We start from the raw sequence: 13,905 nt of genomic DNA on the forward strand, positions 1-13,905 counted from the left end.
ATGCATCCAAATAGAATCATGACAATGGGCTCATGTTCAGTGGGCAGTATGGATGAAGAAGCATCCAGTTAGCTGCCATCCCTCGAGACCTCAGGCATCTATTCCTTAAGGGAGCTGGGAAGGCAGGTTGCTGAGCCATCAAGTCTGCTGCCTCCTTGGAGGTAGGGAATGTGTTCATCCCATTTGGTGTCCTCAAAACTGGTGTAGGGGCTGATGCAAATGTAGCATCCCACCCACGTTGGCCTTGTCCTAGGCAAGAGGACTGAGCTTGTAAAATACATTTAAAAATGGGTAGGGTCAAAGAGGGGCTATGAAGACTATTCATTTCTATCAGACTAGATTTCTTGGTGCAGTACCAGAACTTTTCCCAGGATCTTGCAGGTATCTGAAAAACGGCTGTAACAGGTTTATATCATGGTGTCATAACAAAAGGATCTGGTTTGGGGTTAAAAGGCATGAACAATTTTAAGTCTAAAGTAACTGAACAAAAGAGGATAGGCAAGCAAAGGAGGAGGGGTTTGAACACGCCTGCAGGTTTCTATACTCTTTTTAATGTTAACCTCTTTTAAAGGGGGAGGAGTTGGCATTTCAGAAGAGATTTGTCATATGTGACTGAAAAGCTGGGACCAGTAAAATGCTCAGAAATTTAGTCATTGCTCTATCGGTTTACAAAAACTCTGTTTATCAATGTTAAAACCTCAAATCTCTGAATTTACATTTGAAACCTGTTTATCCTGTACCATGAAGCCTATGAGTGAGGCACACCTGTCTTACTTTTAGCAAGAAACGTAATTAATGAATTACCAAAGTGTTTGTACTCTTGGGTTTCTAGGGTATACCTTTAAACTGGCAAATCTATCAGTACCCTAGAAATCAAACACCATCAGACCTGATAAAGATAGGTTTAAGCAGACGTGAGACTGCTTTCCAGCTACCTAAGCAGCAATTTGAGGTCTCTTTGTGGTCGTTCAGGACAAAAATTCAAGAACAAAAAGTATTCCTTTTCAGCTATAGAGCCTAGAACGGACAGACTTTCCTGTGGGGTAAGAATTTGAGAAGAGTGACTCACCCTGATTTGGCCACATGGGATCAACCAATCCTCCAGTGTCCTGTTGTCCAGTCCGGGCAGTCTTGGCACTAGTATAAAGTGTAACACAGTTTTTGCTACATGGCTGGCTTTGCCACATTTAAAACAAGCTTCCAGGTGGAAGTTCTTCCTTATTCCTTTGAGGTACAGGCCTGCTGCTAGGAGTTCGCATCTCCCTATTTCTATGGAAATGTCCTAATCTCAGATCTCTGAAGTGTTTGAGGATCAGGATGTAATTATCTGTTAAGTGTGTCTAATTGGACAAATGTTTAACTAGTGAGCTAAATCTGGGCATAGAGTTTGCGCAATAAGTTGCAGCTTACCTATGTTGGTCAAAGCAAGAAGATTAGAAGGAATATTTTCAGCCACGGTCTTGAGACCAAGTTAACATAGTAAAGAATTTATTGTTTTTTTAAAATCAGTATCAACCGGTTCACTCCTAGGTTATAAAATATGACTTCCAGCAATATGCATCCCTGTACATGAATGTATGGAGTACAACTTTATTACTTCAGTAAACCAACATTGTTTCAAATCCTATCTTTCATAAACCTTTCTTTTGGGAAAAGATAGGAATTATCATACAGAACCATAATAATTTGGAAATCTAATGTCTCCATATCATTACCTTTATTCAAGACGACAGTGAAGTCATATGATCTCCTTATTTACCCAAATGGCGACTTTCTACTTTCTGTTTTCTAGAACAGTTTAAGTTTGGAATTATCAGTTTTAAATTAACTTTTTCTACATATTTTCCATACCCTATTCATTGTCTTTTTTTCTTTTCTTTACAATAAGCTAGAAATAAATAACTTTCTCTGATATCATATCAAATTCAGCAAAGCCCAGAGGCAAATCGCAAACTTGGGCAGCTAGCTGTTATAATCAGCTGAGCAATAAGCAAAAGACACAGAACATGCAAATCCAGGCATCCAAAGGGAAGCTAGAAACAGGCGTGCTATGGTCTCACATTTATACATTTCCATACATACACACAAAGTACAGGATTTTTTAACAGAAAGAGAAATGAACTACAGAATTGCAGGCAGAGACTAGAGACAGCACAGTGGGTCCGCAGTCCAACCACAAGGCAAGAGAAAGCCAAGAAGGAGAAGAACCTACAGGTGACAAGAGCCAGAGACACATGGAGAACTCAGCAGACTGGAGCTAAGAGAGGGGAGTGAACAGTCATGAGCTAGGCATGAAGCAGACTGTCAGTGTCTCTGGCTTTTTTTAAGTTTATTTATTTATTTTTACATGCTGTAACAAATGGAAAAGGGAGACATTTACAGTTTAGGGTAGGTCTGATAGAATTTTAGCATGGTATGGCGAAAGAGCAGGCAGAAATGGCAAAGGGAATGGATTTGCTGCAGGAAGAATACTCACAAGGCCAGGTTAAATGCCAGGAAAGCCTGGTAAGGAAAGGGAAAGTGAGCACCCTTCGGTGGGCTATGCCAAGGTGTGCTATTAAAAGAAAACAGAAAAACGGCAAAGCTAGTGCATCAGGGAAACTGGGAGAACAATTTAGCTAAAGGTCATCTTGGATCAAAGGCATGAGAGAAAGGCAGACAAGCAGGGAAGGGGATGATGGAGAGAGAGAAAGGGGAAAGGAGACATGAGTGCAATGCTTCCTCAAAAACCTCAATGATGCATTTGGAGAGAGACAGCCCCAAATTGGATTAATTTCAGAAGAGACCCTAAGGGTGTCTGGGGACCGAACTTGGTCTCAACAAGTACCCGTTCACAAACCGTTAGCAGAAGACCAGAGATTATGGTGGTTAGTCCTCGAGATAGTTTGGGGTCAAAATATTGGGGAGTTGGGTTATCAGTGTGCAGGATGTCTCTCACACAGATGAATTCCAAGGGGCGGGTACTGTCCCTAACCCAGAAGGCAGAAATTGCTTTGGCACCGCAGTGACTTGGCAAGCAATCTGAAAGCCTTTCACACAGAAGGGATCAGAAGACTCTGAAGGAGGAGACCCTGGATTCCTTTATAGTATTTTGGGTTGTAAGTAGGCGAATTACCTAGGCAGGAGTCACTCAGTATGGCTGATACAGAGAGGAGAAGGGAGAGTGAGATGGTTTTCCCATGACCACACCACGCCACGTGGTCACAGAAAGACTTGACTCACCAGTTGGTAAGTATTGGATGCAAGATTATTGGGTTACTCTGCCAATGTAATGAATCAAATCAAATCAGATCAAATTAATAGAAAGGATGATGGTCTTTGCACACAAAGGAACCCCATGCTAATACTATAATGTATTCTATATAAACTATAAAAGATATATAATTTTATCTTTTCCATAAATTCATCCACTGCTCATAACCCTAGCCAATCATAATAAGAGCAGCGGATAAATTTCCAATGAAAGACTCTAGAAGTACCTGGTCAATAATTATCAAGCTTTTCAAAGTCAGTAAGACAAAAATAAATTTGATAAATATTTACAGCAGAGGTCTAAGAACCCATGAAAATTAAATATGGTGCTATGCTCTGGGGTGAGATTAATTTTTTAATTGAAACTTTAAAAAAGCTCAAAATCTGTACATAATAAAATTATACACATCAAGTATTGATACAATCTTACATCAGTCTATTGACAATTACCAGCCATATGTTTTTTTTTTCTCAGCTAGGTTATACACACCTAAAGGATCATTATTCAAGTGGGATTCTTAAGCACAAGAGAGGCTTTAACTCGAAATTAAACACTTAGAAAATAATAATAAAAATCATTAATTATGGAATGCTTTGTGTTAATTAATCAAGACAGATTTAGAATATCAATTTATGATAGTTATGATAAAGGATAGGAGTGTACAGATCTGAAAAAACTATACAATTAGTAAACTTATTTAATCAAAATAAAGCTTTTGTGAAACTAACAAATATTGTTTTGAGTATTTCTTCATATATGCAATCTTTTTAAAAGACAATTATCACATATACTCACTCATAAGTGGTTTTTAAACATAAAGCAAAGAAAACCATTCCACAAATCACAATCACAGAGACGTACATAGATCTAATCTACATGGGAGTAGATTGGGAGTAAATTGGGAGAATGGAGACCTTGGGAGAGGGTTGAAAAGGAAGGGAAAGGGAGGAAGGGGAGCAGAGAAAAATGTAGAGCTCAATAAAAATAAGTAAAAAGTAAAATAACAGAAATAAATAAATATTGTGTCATTGCATGTTTACTTAAGGGAATCTGTTATTAGATTCACAATTTAATATAACATGTATATTGGACATCTAATTAATATAAATAAATATGCAAAAGATGAAAAATAAGAAGTTTGACTCACTCTATTCTAACTTCATTTTATTAAATGTTTGTTTATTTATTTATTGTGAGTGTGAGTGCATATGCATTGATAATCATATGCATGTCAGGAAAGAACTTCCAGAACTAGATTCTTTCTTTTAACATGGAGGTACAGGGATCCAGCTCAGGTTAGCAAACTTAGCAGCAGGTATTTTACCTCCACTGAGCCATCTTGCAGTTCATATATTCTTGACAAAATTTATCTTATAATTTGTTTCTTAAATGTGTAGGGTTTTTATTTTGTATGTATGCTGTTTGGCATTTATGCATGTATGTACACCATGTGAGTGACTGCTACAGCATCTAGAAGAAGGCAACAGATTCCCTGGAATTGGATAGCATATGTATGACTCTGTGCAATCCTGTGGGTGCTGGCAATCGAACTTGGATCATCTATAAGAGCAAATGCTCTAAATCACTGAGCCATCTTCCAAGACCCAAGCTTTATTTATCAATGTGTCTTTGTGTGCACACAAGCATGTGTGTATGTATGTGTGTGTGTGCACATTTGCAACATGTGTGCAGGTGCTTTCTAAAGCCAGAAGAAGACCCAGAGATGCGGTGCAGGTGATTATGACATGACTAGTATGGGTTCAGGGAACTGAACCCAGGTCTTCTAAGAAAGTAGGAAGTATTCTTAGTTTCTACTCTTTTTCTTGGCACCACGCACTTTTATCAGCCAAGCCATCTAGCCACAACATCGTAAATTCATTTCTTTCCATTGTTATTGTTGAAAGTTGCAGTTATTCTTGTGACAGATTTGCATTCAGTCTTCCAGTTAAGAATGACCTAATGTTCCTTAAGTGTTGGCTAAAACAAATCTGTAGAAGTTAATGGATTTCTACCACCCCTGGCATTTTACATTCATGCTAAACTAAAATCCAGGGTGACTAATTTCCATTAAAAATACTATTAAAAGTTGAGTATTTTTTTCCTTTGGGGAATGGATGCAAGATTTGAGAAAACAGTGGAAGTAATGGCAATTGTTTCACATTTTTGAACTTGAAATAACATTTTTATCTTTATTTTTAAATTGGAAATTTAGTACAAACAGGATAACAATAATTGAGATCATCCAAATTAATCATCTCTAATGCACATTGTAATGTGTACAATAAAATTATCACAAACTTTATAATAAACACATTAGTAACTCTAAAGGTATTTTCATGTCATATAGTCATTATAATTATTGGGATAATTAGCAAGGCTTTTAATGGAGTAAATAATTTTTCTTTATCCATCATCAATGACAATTTCTTCTATAGTAGATATCTGAGACATTAGCCATGAATAGAATATTAATATTTAAAGAGAACATATATAACATTGCTGCTATTAAAATTAAGTCATGTTTATGTCTCATGTGTCACATTCATTATTACCTGTAAGATATTCTAGCTCAATATTCCCATTATTTCTCTTTCTATCTTGTTCTCAAAAAATAAAAACTATATTTTAATACCTTATACTTGCAAGTGTACAAAGTTTTAAAAGCTACAAAATAGCTAAGATAAAAAGTGCACAGCTCTCAGCATTTTCTCTTTTTAATATTTAAGTATCCCTGAAGTTGGTTGCTCTAACAATTTTTTCTTCTTTCTTCCAGGCATGTGATCTGGATGTGTATGAATTCACACAGAATATATACACATGCAAACACTTTATTCTTTATGTATTCATATTTTTAAAACTCAGTTGAGCAATCACTAGTTTGCTCATCTGTTAGTCATTAGTCAAAGTTGCTATTTTATTTTTTCTTGAGTATTATTCTGCTTTGGTCCACCACAAAGTACTTCTAACTTGTTTAGAAGGACCATGGCCTCAGGTCAGGAAATTAATAATTGCACTGCTATTATACTCTGATAACTATGGTCTTAAATTTTACTGTGGCAAAATATGTAAATGACGCATTGTTTCAAAGAATCTGCAAAGCATGTTGAACTAAGATAAACTAGAAGCTGAAAGTTAACTATGAGTTTGAGCTGAATCTCAGTACAGACTAAATTGCTTACAACAGCTATAGTCAACCTTATGTTGAACTTAGCAACCTAGGCTGCCTGCAGCCTTGTCTGTAATGATGCAGAGAAATAGCCTGTTAAATGGTCAAAATATAACAAGAAGGTATCAGTAACAAGAAAAATCATCTGAAATATTCATATCATAAAAGTAGAAAAGAGTATTCTATTGTTTCATTAAATTGTCTATTTCCTGCATTTGTATGTAGAGGTGATAACATAAGTCTTGTGATATTTCTGGATGGAAAACAATTGTATATATCTAATAACATATTTGCTTGGATGACTTATTTTATGTGCTTATATATTTGAATATACATTTTTGTTAGAATTTACTGAAGGAAAACAATTGATTATATATACATTATCTCTGATATACACATGTATATATGTATATACATGTATGTATGTATGTATGTATGTATGTATGTATGTATATCAGACAGCTATTAGAGTGGTTTACAGTCTGTGTTTCATATACACTAACAATGGATGTCTTTTAAATATAAGGCAAAGAGATACATATGTTCATTCCAGGAGAAGAGATGTCTCATCAGTCCTAATCTCATGATGGAATCCCTAGGAATGCCCAGAGAGCTTCTGCCTTTCACCAAGCAGAATCTTGGCGAATTTCAAGTATGTATTTACTAAATACAGCAGCAAAAATTTCCTCAAAAACAAGGTAGTTGGGCTTGCCAGATAGATTGTTTTCTGTGGGGCAGTTAAATATCCTGTGGGAATGGCCTTGAGCATCTCCAGGGAAGAATCATTTGTTGTAATAGGAGCTGTGGGGCTGTGTCCCCAGCACCCCGGCCGCCTGCTAGCTTATGCCCCGAAATAACAACACACAAACTGTATTCATTTAAACACTGCTTGGCTCATTAGCTTTAGCCCTTACTGGCTAATTCTGATATCCTGATCAACCCATCTCTAATAAACTGTGTAGCACTGGTTTTACCAGGAAAGATTCAGCATGTCTCACCTGGCGGCTTGCTTCATCGCGTGCGTCTGCCTCAGAGAGCAGAGCTATCGGGTCTGCCCGGAAGAGGGGAGCATGGCATCTCTCTGAGGCTTCTTACCTCACTTCCTCTTCCTCCCAGCATTCTGTTCTGTTTACTCCTCCCACCTATGTTTTAACCTATGAGTCCAAGCAGTTTCTTTATTGCTTAACCAACGACCTTCCTCCATCAATCATTGTTTGACAGGCTTTCTTGGGGAAAGAATCTAGACTGAAGAATTTTGAGAGGGAGAGGGCTTGGATGGAGGCTCCAACCAAACATTCCAGATTCTTTGGACTTGTGGATGACAGTGGCTAAGTGAAGCCTTCATGCACACATTACATACTCTTTGGAGTATGATGGAGGAGAAGGGAGGTGGTTTGTTGGTTCCTGGCCGCCCAGCTAGTTTAGACTCAAAATAATTATACAGAAACTGTATTAATTAAGTCACTGCTTGGCCCATTAGCTCTAACTTATTGGCTAACTCTTTCATATTAATTTAAGCCATTTCTATTAATCTGTGTATGGCCATGTGGCTGTAGCTTGCTGGCTAAAGCCAGCAGCTCCATGGCTTCTCTCTGACTCTGCCCTTCTTTCTTCCGGCATTCAGCTTAGTTTTCCCTGCCTAGCTAAGTTAGGCCCTACCATAAGTCCAAAGCAGTTTCTTTATTCATTATGTTAATCTCATCATACAAAGGGGACTTCCACATCGGGTATGTGAATGCCACATTCACCCAAACATTCCATATTCTTTGTGTATATGGGTGCAAGGGGCTGGAGTGACAACAATTCCACCCAAACATCCCAGACTCTTGGAGGATAGGGATGCCAGTTCAATTTTGACTATTTTCTGTGTGCGGGCACGAAACAAAGTGGGGGAGGGGGCGAGTTGGGACTTGGTGGGTTCATACTCAACAGGCGAGGCATCTGGTAACTGCCATTCTGAAGATCTCAGGCATCTGTTCCTTGAGATGGATGAGAAGGCAGGTTGTTAGGAGAAAAAAATATATTGCTATTATCAAATTGCTATTATCTAATCCATAAATGTGGATAGTCATGGGAAAGGTGCTAAGTGCCAGAAAGAAAGGACTGGAAAAGTGCCCTGGTTGTACAGGAGAGACAAGGGTAAATGAATGAGATATGATCAGAGATATGCTCTTTAAAACCAGATTTTAGTTAGGGGGAAGGTGCCACTTGAGCTTGGAGAGGAGTTGCCAGAGAAGTCCCAGAAGTTGGTACTGTTGCTAGCATACCTGCAGAAACCTCTGCAGGTTTTCCTTAGTCCAGGCAGGATGAGTGATCTGTAAAATATGCATGAAAATGGGTGGGATAAAATAGGCTCTGGAGACTGTTTTCAGCAGACCAGATTTCTTGATAGAGGAGCAGAACTCTCCCCAGGAACAAGCAGGTATCTAAGACAGCTGAAACAGATCCACATCTTAGTGTCTTAGCAAAAGACTGTGGCTTTAGGTTAAAAGGCATGAAATTTTTGAAAACAATTAAAGGAAATTGAAAACTCTGAGCCTCTGAAGATACATCTGAAACCTGTTAGTTCTGGACTATAAAGCCTATGAAAAGGCACACCTGCCTGTATTTTTAGCAGGAAACTTAACAAATGAAGTAATTAGCTATAATATCTTAAGTCATCAAATGCCAGCAAACAGATCTAAGAGGGATAAGTAAACTAGAAGAAATGAGTCAGTCCCAAATCTCTCTGTGGTCTTTGGTGAATACCAGTCTTAAATACTTGCCTTTAGCTTTTAGGCCCAGGAGGACTGAAAAATTTTCCTGTGGGGGTAGGGTTCAGACTTCCTGTTCTGGCAAAATGAGACAACCAAACCCTGTGTTGTCCAGTCTAGGCAAGGACCAGGCAACCAGTCAACTGATGAAGTGAAAGGCATTTTTTTTTTTATTTTTACTGTATGGGTGCCTTTGTCATATCTAAAGGTAAGCCTCCAGGAGGAAGTTCATATTTAGCCATGTGTCTTCTTGGAGGATCTTTAGGATATTGCAGTAAATTCCTGTTTGGGTGGAAGCTTCACTCCAGTCCCTGGCATCCATATACCCAAAGAGTATGTAATGTTTGAGTGAAGGCTTCACTCCCCTGGCCTTCATATAGCTAAAGAGTCTGGAATGTTCATTTGGAGGCTCTACTCCAGCTCCCTCCCCCTCAAAATTGCCCCATTGTAGACTCTGCCCCCAACAAAACCTTCCAAAAGTTGACTCTTCCCTAGAGATGCTCAAGACCACTTCCATAGGGTATTTAAACTGCCTCTCCCCAGAGAACAAGCACACAGTTTTCCAATCTTCCTTCCCTGTCTCCTACCTGGGGGGCTGGAGGGTCACCCAGTAGCATTTGTATACATTAGACCTGGGCTTTTTCTAATTTGATTTGATATGGTCAGATTTGGATTATTGCATCATCAGAGAGGCTTGTTGGAGTGCAGAAACTTTCAGTTAGGAGTGATTAAATTTCTTGCCCTGCACATTATGTGAATCAGGATTATCAAATGTATTCATCTTCAAATGTTCTTGCAGTATATGCAAGCATTTGTGCATGTACATAAACACACACACACACACACACACACACACACACAATGGAGATTTATTTGAGTAGTACACAGGTTGTGATCTGGATAGTTCAACAAGCATTGTCGCCTGAAAGAAAATCAAAGAACTCCAGAATTATTCACTCCACAAGACTGTATGGCTCAGCAGTCCATACCTGGTACTAGAGTCCCATGGATTTCCCAGAGGGCTGTTGGTCTACACTCCGTACCCAAAGAACAAGAATCCAGTGCTAGGCAAGGAAGGACAAACCTCAGCATAGACTGCTAACAAATATATGCATGTATACCCAATTATAATAAGCAAGATAAAAAGAAACTGAATTTGAAAGACAATGGGGATGGGTTTATGGCAAGATTTGAAGAGAGGAATAGAAAGGAGAAGAATTATAATTATATTATAATCCCAAAATTGAACTAAAAATAAAATGGGAAGACAAGGATTTATCTATTAATATCTCCAGTCTTTGATCTGCCAGTTTCAGTGTTCCTCTCCATGACACCTTCGGTCATCTATAACAGCCAAGTAATATGACTTACAATAAATTATATCTTGAGTGATGCTTCATCATAAAACAAACAATATGTGACTTGAAAATAAAATAAATATGGTCTAGATCTATAAGCATGGTAAAACTGCAATATAAATTGAAGGGAAACAAGACAGAATATATACTTAACTTGTCAATGCTTACGTCTAGTGTTCCTTGTAACTTCTGAATTCACATGAACTAATGCAACTTTTCTAAAAGTGTAGTGATGTTGAGAAGGTCTTCACAGCTTAATTATGTAACATGCATAGGCAGCTGAGAAGGGGTTTGTAAATGTTGTGCCAGAGGTATCTTATGGAACTGGGAAGCTATAAAGATCTTTCTTCTTGGCCATAGAATTTCTTTGTCATAAATATAAAAGTGGCATAGGTTGTAAATTGTTTTCTGTTTAGTATTTATGGTTCTGTCTGTTCAGGATGGAAATGCTATTGTCTTTTCTGTTTTTATTGAGAACAATAATATAATGCTACACTGTAGCATTGTGATGCCAAGAAAGAATCTTTCTACTTGGATAATCGGAATACCAGACACTGACACGTGGGAATGCACCTGGCACCATTAGAGCTCAGTGTGTTTGAGTTGCACCTGTACAGCGGTTATACCTTTGTGCTTCCCTGCTGTGCAACCATGAGCATATGTAGCACCAGCAGAAACCAAGATTGTTCCATAATTTTCTATAAAAACAGATAAAAAAAACCTGGAAGCACATTAGCAATTGACATTCACCTCTGTATTGAAATTAATGTTTTCCAGTTTTAGATACCATGTATTTCATATCACCATGTTCCTAGGAATGCTATAGATATCTTTTTTCAATTCTTTGTAAAGATAAATTACTTTTTTTTCAAGCATAAATAAGGTGAGAATGTAGTATTACTACATTTTTTCTTTGGGGTTAAATTCAGAAAGAAGGCCGCATAATCTTTCTGAAATCCTTATTTTTACTAAATTCTATATACTTCAAATCTTGGAGGCTCTAAATGCTCCATAAATTCAAAAACAAGTATGCATTACAAAAAGAAGTTGATGGAAATGCATCAGTGGTCTCAGTATCATAGAATCCACTGCTTACATAAGAAGTGCGAGTTATAGGACAGGAATTGGAGAGCAGAAAATTTAGGCTTTATTTGATAAACACATATTATATTCATATGTAAACATCTTCAACACTGACCTACAAAAAAATTAATGTTAGTTATATTTTTAAAAGGAAATATGTAGTCCAAACAATTTGACACTTTTTATTATTATTCAACAATTTAAGTTCAGCAAGACAGTTAAGTTTTAATTCTTCAGTGCTGGGCTCTGGTTGAAGTTGTTATCTATCTCACTCTTAAACAAAGGAACAGAAACATCCCATTCCTGATTTCAATGCTCCATTTTAATCATTTCATTGTCAATGGTTTTCTTGTTGTATCTCAGCAGTGTGAGATTTTACATTTTAATCTATATATTGTTGTTCAGGATCTAGCTATTCTTCCTCGTAGCATTTATATCCGTGAAAATTTCATGAAAAATCTCTGTTTTGAAAATCTTTTAAAAGCCAGTATTTCAATGTACAAAGACAATATTTAATGAAACATGATGTAAAAAATTAAAGAATGCTTCTTTTGGCAGCACATATACTAAAATTGTAATGATACAGAGAAGATTTTCATGAATCTAAGCAAAAATGACATACAAATTAATGATACATTCCCTAATTTTTAAGGGGTCAATGACATAACAAGAAAATTCACATAGGCACATAGGATCTCTCAGAGACTTACCTGAAAAAAACAAGGAGCCTGCATGTGTCTGACATTGGCCCTCTGCATTTATGTATGGAAGAGTGGTATAGCTTGGTCTTCTTATGGGACTCCCAACAGTGGGGTGGGGCTGTTTCTGACCTTTGAAACTCTCGTCCTCATATGAGTCTGCCTTTTCCAGACTCAATACAAGGGGAAGTGCTTAGTCTTACTGCAGCTTGATAAACCATGTTTTGCTAATAACCATGGGTGACCTGACCTTTTCTGAAGAAAAATGGAGAACTAAATTGGGGCAGCAAAAGGAAGCTGGGAGGGAGAGACTTGAAGGTCAGGAAGGAGGGAAAACTATGGTCAGGATGTAAAATAAATAACCAAATAAGTTTGAAATAAGAATAAAGGAAAATAGTAAAAGAAATAGTGTCATTTTATGGTTTGTTTATATTTCTCAAAATATAAAAAAAAATGATGTACAATTTTTACCTAGATAGATGAGAGAGAGAGAGAGAGAGAGAGAGAGAGAGAGAGAGAGAGAGGTACCTGGAGATGAGTAGGTGATAGACTGAAGGGGAGAACTTATTACTAGTACTCTGTTAAATGGACATAGTGCTATACCAACTCTAAAGTTATCACTATAGTTACATATTATTGTATTTTTTTAACCCTCATCAGAGAAGAGTTTTTATTCAGTGATGGTGATTGAATAAGAATGTTTACCACAGGCTTCTATATTTGAATGCTTAGTCTTCAGGGAGTGCTACTAGTTGAAAATTAGGAGTGCCCCATTGGAGTAGGTATGAACTTAATGGAGCAAGAATGCCACCAGAAGAGAGGGCGTTGAAGTTTTAAAAGTTCAAGCCAGGCCCGATGTTACTCTTTCTTCCTGTTGTCCTCAAATCTGATTTCAGAACTCCCCTCTACTTATCAGATACCTTTTCTACATGTATGCCACTATGGAAGCTGCCATAATAATAATGGATTAAATCTTTGAAACAATAAGAAAGAGTCAATTAAACATTTATAGTTTCCATGATCATGGTGTCTCTTCCCAGTCATAGAAGACTAAGACAGTGATTATCATAAAGACCCACAATAAGTCAATATGCAAAGAATAAAGGACAGTGGGGTGCTTCTCCATAATGGGACATCTATATAACATTGATTCCTTTTAAAACTCATGAATTTTTTCTAAGGGTGGGTAAAAGCATTGTGAGAGCCAGAGACAGTGGATTATTTCAAGATAAAAGCTGTGGTGAATGTCACATGGCACATATGAATCACAGTGGTGATTGCAGCATATGAATGATCTGCACAATTGCAAGCCTGCAAAAAATCCCAACATAAAGGGAGAAGGTGGATCAAACATCTTACCCTATTCATAACTGATGAAGAGGGAGTCATTTTGGTTCAAAGTTGTGACCTAGGTCACTCAAGTTCAAACAGAATATCCCACATCAAATGTTATGTCTATCTGAAATTAGACTTAAGATACTAAAAAAAGAACAGGAAGTTAGGTGGGTAATGACATAGGTATGGAACAGGGAGATATTGGGGAAAGGAGGTGAATTTGGTCAAAACAAATTATGTAAAACCCTCAAATAATTAA

General features: G+C 37.4%; 1 non-coding gene across 1 annotated transcript; it reads left to right on the forward strand.

Moving 5' to 3' along the window:
• The first annotated feature begins 12,155 nt into the window (after positions 1-12,155).
• Positions 12,156-12,261, forward strand: LOC113457190. Its single transcript, XR_003377815.1, has one exon. It is a non-coding gene; the product is annotated as a U6 spliceosomal RNA (small nuclear RNA).
• The last annotated feature ends 1,644 nt before the right edge of the window (positions 12,262-13,905 follow it).

Source organism: Microtus ochrogaster, chromosome 19 (assembly GCF_000317375.1).
Source record: "Microtus ochrogaster isolate Prairie Vole_2 chromosome 19, MicOch1.0, whole genome shotgun sequence".
NCBI classification, from domain to species: domain Eukaryota; kingdom Metazoa; phylum Chordata; class Mammalia; order Rodentia; family Cricetidae; genus Microtus; species Microtus ochrogaster.